Genomic DNA, 14,628 nt, shown 5'->3' on the forward strand with positions numbered 1-14,628 from the left:
AGACACAGACGGAGAAAGATCAAACCTACACTTGGTGGTGCGAATGAGCTTTCTCACTGATCGCAGTAGAGGCCAACTGGTTCCAGCCTCCTGTTGCCCGTGGAGAAGTTTCTCCTGAGCGCCCTCTCAAATATTCCTGCCAGCGCGGCCACTGCTTAGAGCCCCACACAGGTAACTGGGGGTTAGTTCCATTGCTTTCTTTGCACGCTAAAAACAGGACTGACTGTCAGCACTGCAGAGAAAGAAAACAAATATAAAAGAAAAAACCAAGCAGAAAGCAAGCAAAAATCATACAAAAATGTTGATGCGACTCAAGAGCCCGACGCGAATGCGAATGCTCCCGAGCCGATGTGTGGCCGAGCGGGGCTCCGGGATGCTCCTGCCCCGCCAACACCACCGAGGCATTCGCGCCTTTTGATGTCAGCGTTGTTCCCCTTTGGACCCTGAGCTGCCGACGCGTACCCTGCTGCGGGCGGCCCCTCGGCGCGGTGGGCTAGCAGTTCTGCGTTTGGAAGAATTTGGCTACTCCCTTGCTCTTTTAAATGAAACAAATATGTTAAAACTAATATTAAAAAAAAAAAAAAAATCCAAATGAAAATATTCTGGCAATCTGTGACGTGTTTTGGCATTTTTACAAACACCACATTTCCTCGCAGGGATTTCTCCGCAGCCTGGCAGCGTGCTGTGTGTGCCACCGCTGCTTTTGTCATCGCAGTGACAATCAGCCAAATGGCAGAGCGAGAGAAGCCCCCCGTTTCTCTGAAGCCTCCGACATTAGCTCAGACCCGGGTTTAGTTGCTCCTCCAAACTCAGGATGATCTATGACTGGGAGCTTTGCTCCTCGTCAGGCAGAGCAGAGATGACACGGAGGTGTACCGCACTTCAGGTCAGCGTATAACACGTTTAGGGAAGTGCAGCTGGCAGACGCGGCCACTTCAACAACTCCATTTTTGTGAAAATATTTGAGAAGTTATCTTCATCCCGCTGCGGAATGAAAACAAAATTTAAAAACCTCAAAGGCTTTCGTGAAATAGAATTTTCCACCCAAACTACTAACTAAATAACTCAATTCGTATGAGTTCTACCAGGGCTGGTACACGATTTCGTCTGTGCTTATCTCCTAGAACATTTAGTTGGCAGATATACTACTGTTTGGACTATTAGTAATAAATAAATAAATAGATAAGGTAAATGTAATTGTGCTGCAGTCCTTCAATATAATGAATCTTTTGGGAGAAATAAGAATGACCTCTTTATTTAAAAGAGGAATAAAATGTTACAGCTGGAGCTGTGCGGCTGATGTAAGAAGACGCGTTTGGCGCACAGATGTCTCCGGTTCCCGCTGCCAGCCATAGCCAGATTTTGGATGAACCTTACATCCGCCTGCTCTGCAGTGCCACTACCAATACATTATTAATAATATTATTAAACGCCTCCCCGGGGGATGATGTCGGCGTGGCGCAGCCGCTCCGGGCCACCCCATCAGGGCAGTGGGCCCCCAGCTGGGAGAGGTCGGGGATGCTGGTGCCCTCCCTCCCGGCCACGACTCCTCACCCTGCTCCTGCGGGGCCGCTGTAGCAAGAAAAGGAGCTATACATTGGGAAAAGGACCCGCAGCTCAGGAATCCCTTCAGCTGGGCTGTGTTTATCGCTTGGATGGACCAGAAAATCCACCCGGTTCCCAGCGGAGCTTTCCAGCATCGAGATCTGCCCATCTCCAGTGAAATGCAGAGGGGCTGCTCCGTGGTGGCCCTCAGCTGTACTACACACTGCCACGTGGTGGAAACCTTTGCGTCTTATGCCATGCATTGATGTCTCAAGTATTTTGTAGTGGGATCTCATGGAATAATTGTAGGACACCCCAAGGCGTCCTGCGTTTGGCAGATCCATCTTGGTGGTCCTGGTCTCTCTGCCTCTGCACTAGCACCGCTGGTGAAGCGAGGAAAAGGCAGGCAAAGGACATACGTCACTACAGTGGCACTCCAAAGAATTTCATTAATTCATATCTCATTTTATATATCCTGAATTTCCACCATTTGAAGGATATATCCTGGATCCAATCCCTTCCATATTACTCACATGTAAGATTTAAATGAGTCTCACTGTGCAAGATAACGGAAAAGATTCAGACAAAGAGTTTGCTTTTAGAACGGCAAATTACAACAAAATGGCTTTGAATTCACTGGAAGATAAAAAACCTGACCCAGTTCTTGGTTCATGTGGTGCTTAGTTTCCCAGTTTTTATAGAAAGAAACCATGTAAAATCTGAAACAGTGGCTACTGATCCTTAATTTATTGGTGCAAAATCATACAATCACAGAACGGTTTGGGCTGGAAGGGACCTTGAAGACCATCCGGTGCCACCCCCCTGCCCTGGGCAGGGACCCCTCCCCCCAGCCCAGGTTGCTCCCAGCCCCGTCCAACCCGGCCTTGAACACCTCCAGGGATGGGGCAGCCACAGCTCCTTGGGGCACCCTGCGCCAGGGGCTCACCGCCCCCACAGGGAAACATTTAAGGACAATAGTGGGAGCTTTAATTATCTCAGCAATAGCAGCATTTTATGTACCTTTGGGCTGAGACTGAGATAGATATGTTGCCATAGGTACATGCGGGATGCCACATCTGACCAACACGGAGAGCAAAGCAAGACAAACAGCAGTGTGAAGTTCTCCGCTATCACAAATAAAGTAAGACAGTAAGGACTGGCCTACGGGTGTCTTTTAAACCAGACTGAGTATAAGACGTAAAGGGGTTATTATAAATCTGGGCGGATGCCTTAAATATATTATACATCTTCAAATGTTGTGCCCAGACTTGTTATTTTTTGTCGCTGTACTGCTAATAGGATGAGCGTTTTTTTGAGCACCTGAGAAGCCTATTCTCGTTTCTCATGCTGCATTTCCACTTGACTCACTCATTGTGAAAAGAAATTTTACCGGAGGAATTCAGCTTTTTACAGAAGGCAGCCAAGGAAGTCGATTACTTAGCAAAACCGCCATCTCCACTCAACTGGTGCTCTTTATCTTCTCGCAGCAGACACTCACGCGCTTGCCTCCGTAATCCACTCTGAAGAACATGGCCCACCACCACTAAGCGCAGTTACGGCGGGATAATCACAGCTATTGATCCTGGCACGCTGGTTTTTCTGCTAAAATCTCCCACTATCTTCCACTATCTTGCGGAGCGGGGCCTAGAGCGCATCCACCCAACCAGCACGTCGCCGGGGTTTGGTCTGCTCCTAATTGTTGCTGCGGATTCTTATTTACAATATAAAAAACAATGACGTGGAAACCACTTCGCACTCGACTGGCTTTGAGGAAAGCGGCACAAAACGCGTCTTGCCTATGTCTGCGTGCTCCACAGGCCTGCGCCCGCGGGCACGGGCAGCCCACACACCCAGTGAATAATTGCACCGCGCCGACCCTATTCAAGTCCCGTCTTTGAAACGGCGATGCAATTTCTAGCAAACGATTTTAGCAGATGTGAACGACGATTACTTTTAAAGATACAGCTGTTCACCTGGACTGCTCTAAACCAAAACCCCGACAAAGACAAGAGCGGGCAACAGCGCGCCGGCACCGCCTGCGGCTCCTGCACGGGGGAAACCACGCTTGGGCGACTCTTCTGCTGGAAGGGAAATAAGAAAAACATGCAAGCTTTCCTCCTCTCTTCCTCGGCTGCAGGTGACTTCAGCAAGGACAGGCTTTCACCCCAGACCTACACCAACCTTGTAAGTCGTTTCATAGAACCACAGAGCAGCCCAGGCTGGAAGGGACCTCGAAAGACCAAGTGGCCCAACCTTTCGTGGGAAAGGCAGCCTCGATGAGAAGTTTCGGTTTTCCTTTAGTTTCAGAGAAATTAAATGCAGCCTTTATTGGGCGCAGGAAAACAGCACTGCTCAGCACAGGTTGTTTTCTGAAGAAGCGACAGTGCACACAGAGGAAGGATGAACAACCTATCCAAACAAACATTCACCGACTACCTAAATGCAACTATTTTATTAATTACTGGGAAATCCATTCGTGCCATTTGAATCTCGCCAGAGATGACTTTAGCACGCACGACTGCTCTAAGGCAAAGTTTGATACAGCCCTGTAACATCTGCATAACCTGTGTGTAACAAGGAACCGGTCTTGAGTAGTTTCCTTTAGCACATCACCTATAAACAAGCTTCTTAACAGTAACAACTAGTGGGAATCCCGTTTTTTCTTTTCCCTTTATGTTTTTCCTTTGAAAAAAAAACATCCAGTCTTCTTATTCATGTTCAGACTACATTGCCTGTTCGTTCTACTTGTAAAAGAGGTGGAAAGACAGAATCACATCTTTTGAAAGTTAACAATTTCACATCTCCAGTGCCACAGAACAAATAGGCTTTTAGAAAATGGATCAATTACTGATAACCTGTGCATGAGGTACGTTAAGATGCTGAGGGTGTTAACAGGTGAGGTAATCACACTGGGAAAAATACAGTGCACATTAAAATTAATTTTCAGATGGAATAGCTGCAAACGTTTCTCCATATGTTTTTAGATTAAAGGATGTCGTCTTATGCACTTTGAGCCACCCTCTGCGCCCCCCGTCCCTCCCGCAGAGGGGACACAGCTGGAACCCCACAGGTGACGGAGACATTTGCATTCACCAGTGTCGGGAGGTGCTTGGACGGCACAGAAAAAATCCACAATCACTAACGGGATTGGTTAGCCGAATAATTGCGCCTGCTGTTTCCCACCCTTCTGCACTCCGGTCAATACGGTGTTATGCAAAACAAACCCAAACCATCCGCTATACAGTCCCTGTGTGACTATCCATGTCATATAAATGCATATATAAAATGATAACTAATTCGGTAACTATGTTCTGTATAGCCATCACTATATAATCGTTATATAGAAACACGTATGATTCACATGCCTTTTCAAGAAGGTGTTTAAATTAAGGCTCAAGTCAATTACGGCCAAAGCACAAACATTTAAGGGTAACGTAGTGGGGCTGATGGAAAGGCAGTTGCTGAACAGCATCTGCCAGTGTCTTCCCAGAGGAAGGCTACTGGAACAGCCTTCCAGTATCTGAAGGGGGCTGACGAGAGCTGGGGAGGGACTCCTTACAAGGGCATGGAGTGAGAGGATGAGGGGGAATTGCTTCAGAGTGGAAGAGGGGAGATTTAGATGAGATCTGAGGAAGAAACTCTTGGCTGTGGGGGCGGTGAGCCCCTGGCACAGGGTGCCCCGAGAAGCTGTGGCTGCCCCATCCCTGGAGGTGTTCAAGGCCGGGTTGGACGGGGCTGGGAGCAACCTGGGCTGGGGGGAGGTGTCCCTGCCCAGGGCAGGGGGTGGGACTGGATGGTCTTCAAGGTCCCTTCCAACCCAAACCAGTCTATCATTCTATGAAGAGCACCACAAGAAGTTCCCGGTGGGGTGAGCCCGTGGCGACAGTCTGTGCCGTGCCGCCGTCTGTCCCTCCCGGCACCAGCAGGACACACGGCTTTCCCCACCGGCTCCAAGCGGAGCTCGATGCCGTGTCTCCTCTGGAGCGCAGAACCGGGCGGCTCCGCAGCACGCGGTGAGCGATCGGCGGTGACATCCCACCGGGAGCCGCCGGGACAGGCAGGGCCGGGTGGAAGGAAGGCCCGGCAGCTCGCCATCAGCACGTCGCGTCTGCAGCGCCTGCCGTCCTCCAACACCCCCAGGAGGGCCTGTCCGCGGTGGGTTTGGACATCTCGGATGAGAAAAGGGAATTCTGCTCTGAAAATAACCACGCAGCAACATTATCTTGCGTAACAATTCATCCCAGACACACAAACACATCTATATACCAGCATTTATTTAAATTAATGGCAAAAATAGGTTTCCTTCTCCAATTCCCTGAGCCAGGCAGGAGTCGGTCAGCACGCACGGCTCCGCTACACCCTGAGCATCAACAGAAGCGTTTGCTGAATGCCAGCGGGTTACAGCCCCGCAGAGCATCAAAAACAGCTCCTTTTTTTTTATTATTATTATTAAATGTAGCTGGAAAGAGTTCAGCCTGACTCTCAGAGGTAAGCCGAATTCAGAGTGCCGGGAAAGAGAAATCAAACAAACCCCAAACCTGACCATGTTTTGGGCAGAAATAGTTGAAACTACAGGTGGAACCTCACCGTGACATTTGCAAAGAGTGACTTCATTAAAAACAACTACGTTTCCGACTGCTAATCCACCTCTCCTACGCCCTTCCCAGACAAACGCTTTAAATGCCGCTTGCCGGAGAGCTCAGAGAGGTTTCAGCTGCTCGCCCACTTTGAGCCATTTTTCGATTTCTGGGTTTCCTTTTCTCCGTGGGTTCGGTTCGCGCAGCGGCGGCGGGACGGCAGCGCAGAAGCACCGCGCGCGGCACAGAGGGGATGCGCAACGCTTCTCCTCAGGTGCACACGGAGGGACGCGGGAGACGCACCAACATTATTCCCACATCACAGCGCGTCCTCGAGCAGACTCGCATCACTCACGGTTTTGCTTTGACGAGTAGCGAATAGGAACATCGAATAGGAAGACTTCATCCTGTTATGAGCAATATCTTATAAGCAAACATATTTTTATACAAGAAGGAGGGTGAAAGACCTTACTGGAGCAACGGCATTAAAAAAGCGAGGAAAAAAGGCAGATCCCTACAGGCAAGAACACGTCCACCTATGCACTCCTGGTGCTATTAGTGCTCTTGCTGAGCGCGCTAGAAATCAATACATGTTTTTAAGCAACTATTCCAAGAGCAGGTGGCATACGGCCAGCCTGGGAGCTGAGCTGGGAGGGTGGGAAGGCATTTGCTCTCCATCTTCTCCGCGTTTAAAGCAAACCAAACGTCTGAGCTGCACCACAAATAGCACGAATCGGAATAAGGTTATTAATCCTTGAGAGCCACACGCAACTGCGATTAACCAGCTTGTCTCTCATAAGCAATATCTGCGACTCCAGAATAAAAAACATTGCCATAAAGAACACGCAGAGGCATGAACCTCTTCTCCATAGCTTAAAGTCACATCTTCATCACGAAATTTTAAAATCCAGTCTCTCTTTTGAGGCAACTAGGCAACCATCAATAATTTCATCTCATAATAGGAGAGATAATTAACTGAAATTTACTGGCTTGTTAAAAAAGAGCGTATGAACGGAAAAGGAGAGGTCCACGTTGCTGCCCCGGCACTGGGGCACCTGAGGGAGCCTCAGACGGGGACGGGGGCTGTGCTGGGCAGGGCACTGCCCACCCCCCCGGGGAAAACCGCCCTTTTTCCCAAACAGGATGGACGTGCCTGAGCCGAGCTCCAGGCTCCCACCCTGAACACGCCACCGCTCTCCCTGCTGCCACTTGAAAGCTGCCACAGTTATCCCCAAACTCCTACGGCACTGATGCTACGGGTAGTCATATCCTGAATACTGTACTTTTGGGGTTTTTTTGCCTAAAAGGATAAGAAAGCATCAAGAAAATGGACCAAACCCACCTGTTGTTATCATACACAAAATTCATTTTCATTTAACTACACACATTTTCAGGATGGTGCTCTGCTGTGTTTCTCAGATATCAAAATCTTAATTTCACTGTGATGCTACAGAGGTATCTGCAGTAAGATTGGGGTTTTTCATCCACCAAATGAAGCAATAAATATTATATAAAAACTGATTAATCAAAAGAGGCTGCTGTCCTGCAAATTTCAGAGCTCACTTGTCTTCTCCAGGCAAACCCAGAAGTCAGCCCCACCTCCCCAAAGCCCCCGGTTCAGTTCCAGGGAGGAGCCTGTAGGAAAAACTCACGAATCAGAGACCCAAAAGACAAAAGGCAGAGCGGCAGGACTATGTTTCCAGGGAAGCTTTGCTATTATTTTGACGGGATAATCAGACCTGGGTAGCGGTGGCGGTCCCTGGGCAGCGCGCGGGGAGGGGAGGCTGGCGGCTGCCCCGGTCCCCCCCGCTGGGACCCTCCCGGCCCCCCGCGCTCGCCAGCCCAGCGCTCCCCAGCGCTCCCACGGCCGCGCTCGCCGGGTGGGAGGGAAGCGTAAAAGCGTTGACGGGACGCTGACGCACGCCGACAATAAATTTACAGCCGCTGTGGGAATAAAATCGACGGGCCCGATGACAAAGGGTTGCGCTATCAATCTGCAGGGATGGCATCAGTTGCAAAAAGAAGGGAGAATGGGATGCCCGTAGTTTTTAACAGTAAGCATGTTTAGCCTTTGCTGGGTTTGTTAGTAGGAGACAGAGAATTTTACGTACATAATTGCACAAAAATTACATATTTGCAGACCATTGGAAAAAATAATGATCTAGCTTTTAACTGTTATGCATACTCAGCCCAATTTAACTCCAGTGAAAGCCCTGTGTTTATACGCAGGGAAGAATTCGACTTAATTATTTCCAGTATTTTTAATACAAATTCTGTTTGTGGGTATGGAAGTGTGTTTACAGCCGTTCTGCGTACTGGAGGATAATGGAGGGCTGACTTTGTGCACCGCCGCAGATGCCTGATTGCGTATTTATCTATAATGGACATTTCAGTGAAATGACCCAATAATTTTGCCGCCCGGACTTATTGCAATACCGCATGTTAATTGCTAGAGCGAGCTGAAAATAGATCTTAAAATAGGATGTAGGTGGTTAGCCTCAGGGGAAAAGAGGAATGAAAGATTCCGTCTGCGATGCTGGCTGTGTTCAGGAAGAGAAGCGGCAGATAAGCCTGAGAGAGGAGTAGGAGCAGACGGAGGAAAGAAGAGCTGCGGTTGTATGGGGAGCCACATTTCCACATCCATCCGGCACGTGCTGGTTGCTGTCTAAAAGGCTGAGCAGCATCATAGAATCATAGAATTGTCTAGGTTGGAAGAGACCCTTGGGATCATCGAGCCCAAACATCCACCCTCCTCTACAAAGTTCTCCCCTACACCATATCCCCCAACACCACATCTAAACGTCTCTTAAACACATCCAGGGATGGTGACTCAACCACCTCCCTGGGCAGTCTATTCCAATGCCCGACCACTCTTGCTGTGAAAAATTCTTTCCTAATGTTCAGTCTAAATCTGCCCTGTTGGAGCTTGAAGCCATTCCCTCTTGTTCTGTCATTAATGACCTGTGAGCAGAGACCAGCACCAACCTCTCTACAGTGTCCTTTCAAAGAGTTGTAGAGAGTGATGAGGTCTCCCCTCAGCCTCCTCCTCCTCCAACTAAACAGTCCCAGCTCCTTCAACCGCTCTTCATAGGATTTGCCTGCGAGGCCCTTCACCAGCTTCGTTGCCCTCCTCTGCACTCCCTCCAGCACCTCCATATCTCTCTTGTACTGAGGTGCCCCAAACTGGACACAATACTCGAGGTATCACCCACGCGCATGCACTGGGGAACAGAGATTTGGGGAACCCCTGGCGAGGCTGCGGAGGCGGCTAACGCAGGAAAGAACGGGAACATATCGCTCCGCTGAGAGGGCACCAGGAGGAGCAAAGTGACACTTCTGCAGCTGGAGCACGCTCCATCCCGCAGGTACCGGCCAGGGCACCTTGGCTCTGGGTCGCCCCTTCGCAGACGCCCGCCGCAGCAATATTCCTAATATTTCTGACCGAAAAGTGTTCTCTCTTGTTGAGAGCAACAAGTAAATAAAAAAAGAAATCCAGCACTTCTGCAGCCTATTCCTAGCACTTGGTGATGTGGTCTCCCGTCCCAGTTGATACCAGTTCCATTATTACTGGTATCTGCACTGGGGCCGCTCCTCAGGACCCTGCTCTGCGGCAGCAGCCGCTGAACCAGCGCGACAAAGACCCCACGAAACTGGCACAAAAAACAGCCAAAGTCCAAGTATTTCTTCGTTACTATTCCCTACGTCTTCTGAAGTAGCCTTGTCTTAATTGTGTTCACATTTGTTGTCCAGAAATTTAATTTCTTATAGTTCTTTAGTCATGTGTCAACATATCTAAAATTCCCGTAATATTTATTCTCCTTCTCTGGATAACCTTGTCAATCTTAATTATAGCTTAGGGTAGGCCAACAAAATTGAACGCGTCACTCCAGATGAGATGTACCATTGTTCAATATGCCGCTGTAATATATTCCGTACTTTTAATGCACCAAAGCATTTTAACTGCTGTTGCACACTGTGCAGACAGTCATTTGAGCTCTCAACCACATTTATTTATTTAGATTTCAACCTATAAAACATAAAGTAATACATTTCAAGACTCCAGGTGCCCTTGACAAATAATTAAAAACGCAATTCAACAAATCCTGAAATAGCACCAGCACATCAAAAACTTTTCTCTGCATTAAACCGTACAAATGTCAAACTTCTTTACCTCAACTGTCACAAAACTTTATTTCCTCCTGTCACCCATTTCCACTAAAACAGTCGCATTTACCTGCCTTGCTCGCAAATTAAAAACCCTTTCCAGCCAAAGGGAGTAATGGATTCTCCAGTTCCAGGAGTTTTCTGGAGAGAACTCTGCCGGTTCTCAGTGTAAATGGTTTTTGCAAGCCAGGCCCGTTTCGCTGCCGCCACCGCCACAGCAGCGCAGCCGACCCGGCGGCCCTTGGCCGAGACCCCGCAACGTCTCGCTCTGGCTGCCGGAAATTCCCCTAAAACGGGGCGAGATGGTCCCTGTCCCGGCACCCCCAGCTTACGGGATGGGCTGGCGGCAAAGGCACAGGGTGGCTGCAGAGACATCTAAGGGCCCTTCTGAAGTGAAGGAGGAGGTGGTGAGGACCTGCGAGGAGCAAAGGGGGTGCGCGTGGAGCCGCCCGGTTCCCACCAGGCCCGTGCCACCCAACGTCAGGCTCAGAGGCAGAGTGGGCAACCGCAAGCGCGAGGGAGAAAACAGAATTTTGCCTATATGAGCAATCTCCTGCCTGGAGCAGCCCGACGGACGGCATGCATTCAACAGAGAGCGAGCTGCCGTCTCACAAAACCCCACAAGTCCCAGAGCCAGAGAGTAACTTGGGCTGGAGGGGGCTGGAGCTCCCCAGAGCTCAGAGCAGGGGTGACTTCAACCCTGGGCCAACTTGCTCTGGACCTTGCATATCTCTTTTCATAAAGTTATCATAGAATGGTTTGGGTTGGAAGGGACCTTGAAGATCATCCAGTTCCAACCCCCTGCCCTGGGCAGGGACACCTCCCACCAGCCCAGGTTGCTCCAAGCCCCATCCAGCCTGACCTTAAATATACATATGCCCATCTAATGCCCATCTAATATGCCCACCCAATGCCCAACCAGGCTGTGGTGACGTATGCCCACAGCCTACTTGAAAGTACTGCTCTGCATTCACCAGCCAGTGCTGGATCTCTGTATTTTTCCTACCACCCTTCTTCCAAGCACATATTTTCTGAAATAGGAGAGGTGATGGTAATTTAAATGTTTTTCCACTCTTGTATTATGTTACTGTATTCCTACATGATGTAGAAGGAAGATACCAGAAGATATCATGGCCAGTGGCCAAAGGGTCATGTTAGTGGACACAAAGAGATGACCCCTCCACCATCCCTCTAAGACTCAAAGAGCAACAGAGGACGCAATAAAACAAACCGCAGCCGCCTCAGTTCCTTTTGCTGTAGATGACCAGGTTATGTCTCATGCCTAACTTGAACCTCTTACTGCAACAGGAACTGTAACTCCCTGAGGATTTCAAAGTGACTCTCTTCCTAGCGAGTACTTAGGACTATAAGAACCCCAGCAACCCGTCTTCAATACTGAGTGACCAGTGGATGGATACCACTGCAATAATGCATTACAGTTATGAGAGAGAAGCTAGCTCTATCGCATACAGCATCGTCATTTATCCGAAAAAATAATGAAGCAGATAGAATAGAATAAATATTAACAAATCAGAGAAGCCATTTCCAAAGATGTGGTGACATTATTACAGCACTTAACTATTACCTACATTTTACCTGTTCTTTCTTTAATTTAAGGACATTTAGAATAGAATTCATGATTATTATTCAAATTATGTGCTCCAGAAGTGCCGCATGAGTCCACCGAGGATCCTCACCTTCACCTCGAGAAGACACGCTCTGCATTGGTCCTTCACACACCCAATTGCATAAAAATCCGTCTCCTATGTGGAGGCGCATCTCTCCCATTCTTGTACCAGCCTTGCATTTGCCCATGGAGCTGGTGGTTCCCGCAGCACCCCCGAGCTTGCCAGGCTCCACTGTCACCACTTACTTTTGGAAGTCTAGCTAAGGACGTAACAAATCTTGCGTTTAAGTACCAAACACAGAGCTCCTTGACAGTAATATGCCAGCTACTGAGTGTATCCCTTCGATAGCGAGCGATTAATCAGACCTTAGACGTTCAAGTTGCTTCAGGATTTAAAAATCCCACTTGTGGAGGCTTCACAGAGAATAGGGTAGCGCATCCGGGTGAATATTTAAGATTTTTTCGAAATGCTTAGAATTTGCAGCAAATATTTTACAGTTGCAGACAAATTTTGTAGAGATTAATCAAGGGAACCGGTGAAATATCTGAGAGAGGCTCCTGCCTTAACAAGATCCAACCACAAGGTGACGGCGTGGCTAGAAAGGTAAAATGCTAAAAAAGTTTCTATTACTTTAGAGACTTGATTCCTAAGGGAATGGTTCTATATAAATTATATTTTCATAATGTGGACTGGAAAGCGTGACTAGAGCACTTTCATCTAATTTTCATAAAGTGTCTCGAATGAGCAAGTACCCATCCCTGAATATAGGTATTGCAGAAAAATTGAGAAAAAAATGATGTCTTAGTTCAAGCTTCCCTAAGGCAGCTTCAAGTGGAGAAATACGGACTTATTTAGCAAACTATGAAGGTTGAATGTGCTAGACCGCAATGCTAGTAATTATTAAGGATTTGCTCAGAGGCCAGGCTCTCCCTCTCCTTTTAAATTCTAGGGGGGGAGGGAGGAGGGGGGAAAGCACCTTTCCTCAACAATTAACCTTGTCCCATATGGATGAAAAACAAATGAACCATTGCCCATGTCTGTCATAAAGCCTTTTGTTAAAATAAATTGGAAAAATCAACATCACTGAAGTCAGTAATCAAGTTTCTTCTGTCTTCTACTAATGGAACTCTGCTCTCATCCGCTGCCGATATCCTCACGAGCGAAAAGTCTGGTACAGCATTTCCACAGAAGCAGAGACTGGCTGAGACTGGCAGAGACCGCCGGGGCTCCTCTGGCCCAGTCCCCTGGAGCTGGTGGCCCAGGACCGTGTCAGGTTGGGTTCTGGAGTTATTTATATTTATTTAATATTGCTAACTCAGACAAGATGTAGTTGAAAAGTAGAAAATTTGAAGATTGGGAGCTGTTTATTTGAGTGGCAGTTTTAGAATCGCAGAATCGTTGAGGTTGGAAGGGACCTTTAAGATCATCGAGTCCAACTGTTAACCCAACACCGCCAACACCGCCACTGACCCATGTCCCTCAGCACCACGGCTGCCCGGCTTTTCATTATCTCCGCGGACGGAGACTCCACCACCTCCCTGGGCAACCTGCGCCAGCGCTCCGTCACCCTCCCGGTGAGAAGTGTTCCCTGATGTTCAGAGGGACCCTCCTGTGTTTCCTTAGAATCGACTTCCTAAGTTTTATTAAATGATATTTACAAAAAAAGCCTAAATTTGTTTCCTCACTAAATAACAAGAAAGCTACTAGAGAAGATAGAAAATTATATCATTATTAATAACACAGAAGGGGAAGAAATACATTTTTTTTATTCTTTTGACCAAATTTAAGCTAAAGGATGAAAATACATATTCTACTGAAAACCTCAAAAACATCAAAACCTTTTTCAAGGAAGAGAAATGATGGATAAAGTTTTCATATTCCAAAGGAACGGAAGTTATTATAATTACACTTGTGGGCAGCAAGCTAGCGCTTAGGAAAACAGAAATTCATGAGATACAACTGACTACAATTTGCCAAATAAAACCAGGATGAAGAAGGTTCCAAAGGCTTTTAAGAGCTAAGAGGTTCACAAGGCTGTGAAATTCATGAGGAATTTGCATTAGTATCAATCCGTACCGGCTCTTCTCCTCTGGCATGCAAAAAGAACGTTTTTGAAAACAGAGTCCTGAAGTTAGAAAATTGCTTAAGAAATGCTGCTTAGAGGCAAAAAAAGTCCCCCCCCAGATTAATTTTTAAGCTAGTTAATATTTCAAAATTATGTGAAATCATCTCAGTCTCAATATTACATTTCATTAAGGCACTTAATTACACGTAGTTCGGTTTAGAGACCGCTCAGCTGCGTGGGGCCGAGCGAGTGCTTAAATTCCTGTCTGAACGGGGTAATAACACTTGCAAAAAAGATTTCTCTCTTCTCTCCCACACTGAAAAGGCAGCTTGCGTGCAACCAGACACATCTACTCTACTTGGCGTGAACCAATGCCGTTTCTCGGTCCTCCCCCCGGTACTCCACGGCGCAGAGGGTGACCGTCGCGACTGCCGACGGCAGCAGCCCCAGAAAGGGTTTGGCGCTGCCCGGGGGGCCGACCAGCACCTCCCAGTCGTGGTCTTGTTGCCTTTGGCAGAAAAAGTCACTCTGAATGATTTTTGCCAGCGGTTTCCCAGCCGCGAGCATTGTCCTGCTGATAATACTAATAATCCTTTGGACTGCTGATAGTCCGAGGTCCAGATGTGCTGTGTGAGAGCCCACGCTCCTG

General features: G+C 48.0%; 1 protein-coding gene across 1 annotated transcript in view; it reads right to left on the reverse strand.

Moving 5' to 3' along the window:
- NEGR1 (neuronal growth regulator 1) overlaps positions 1-14,628 on the reverse strand; it is a 307,482-nt gene that overhangs the window by 180,544 nt on the left and 112,310 nt on the right. The gene's annotated exons all lie outside the window — the stretch shown is intronic.

The sequence above is a fragment of the Vanellus vanellus genome (genome assembly GCF_965231255.1).
Source record: "Vanellus vanellus genome assembly, chromosome: 5".
In the NCBI taxonomy this organism is placed as follows: domain Eukaryota; kingdom Metazoa; phylum Chordata; class Aves; order Charadriiformes; family Charadriidae; genus Vanellus; species Vanellus vanellus.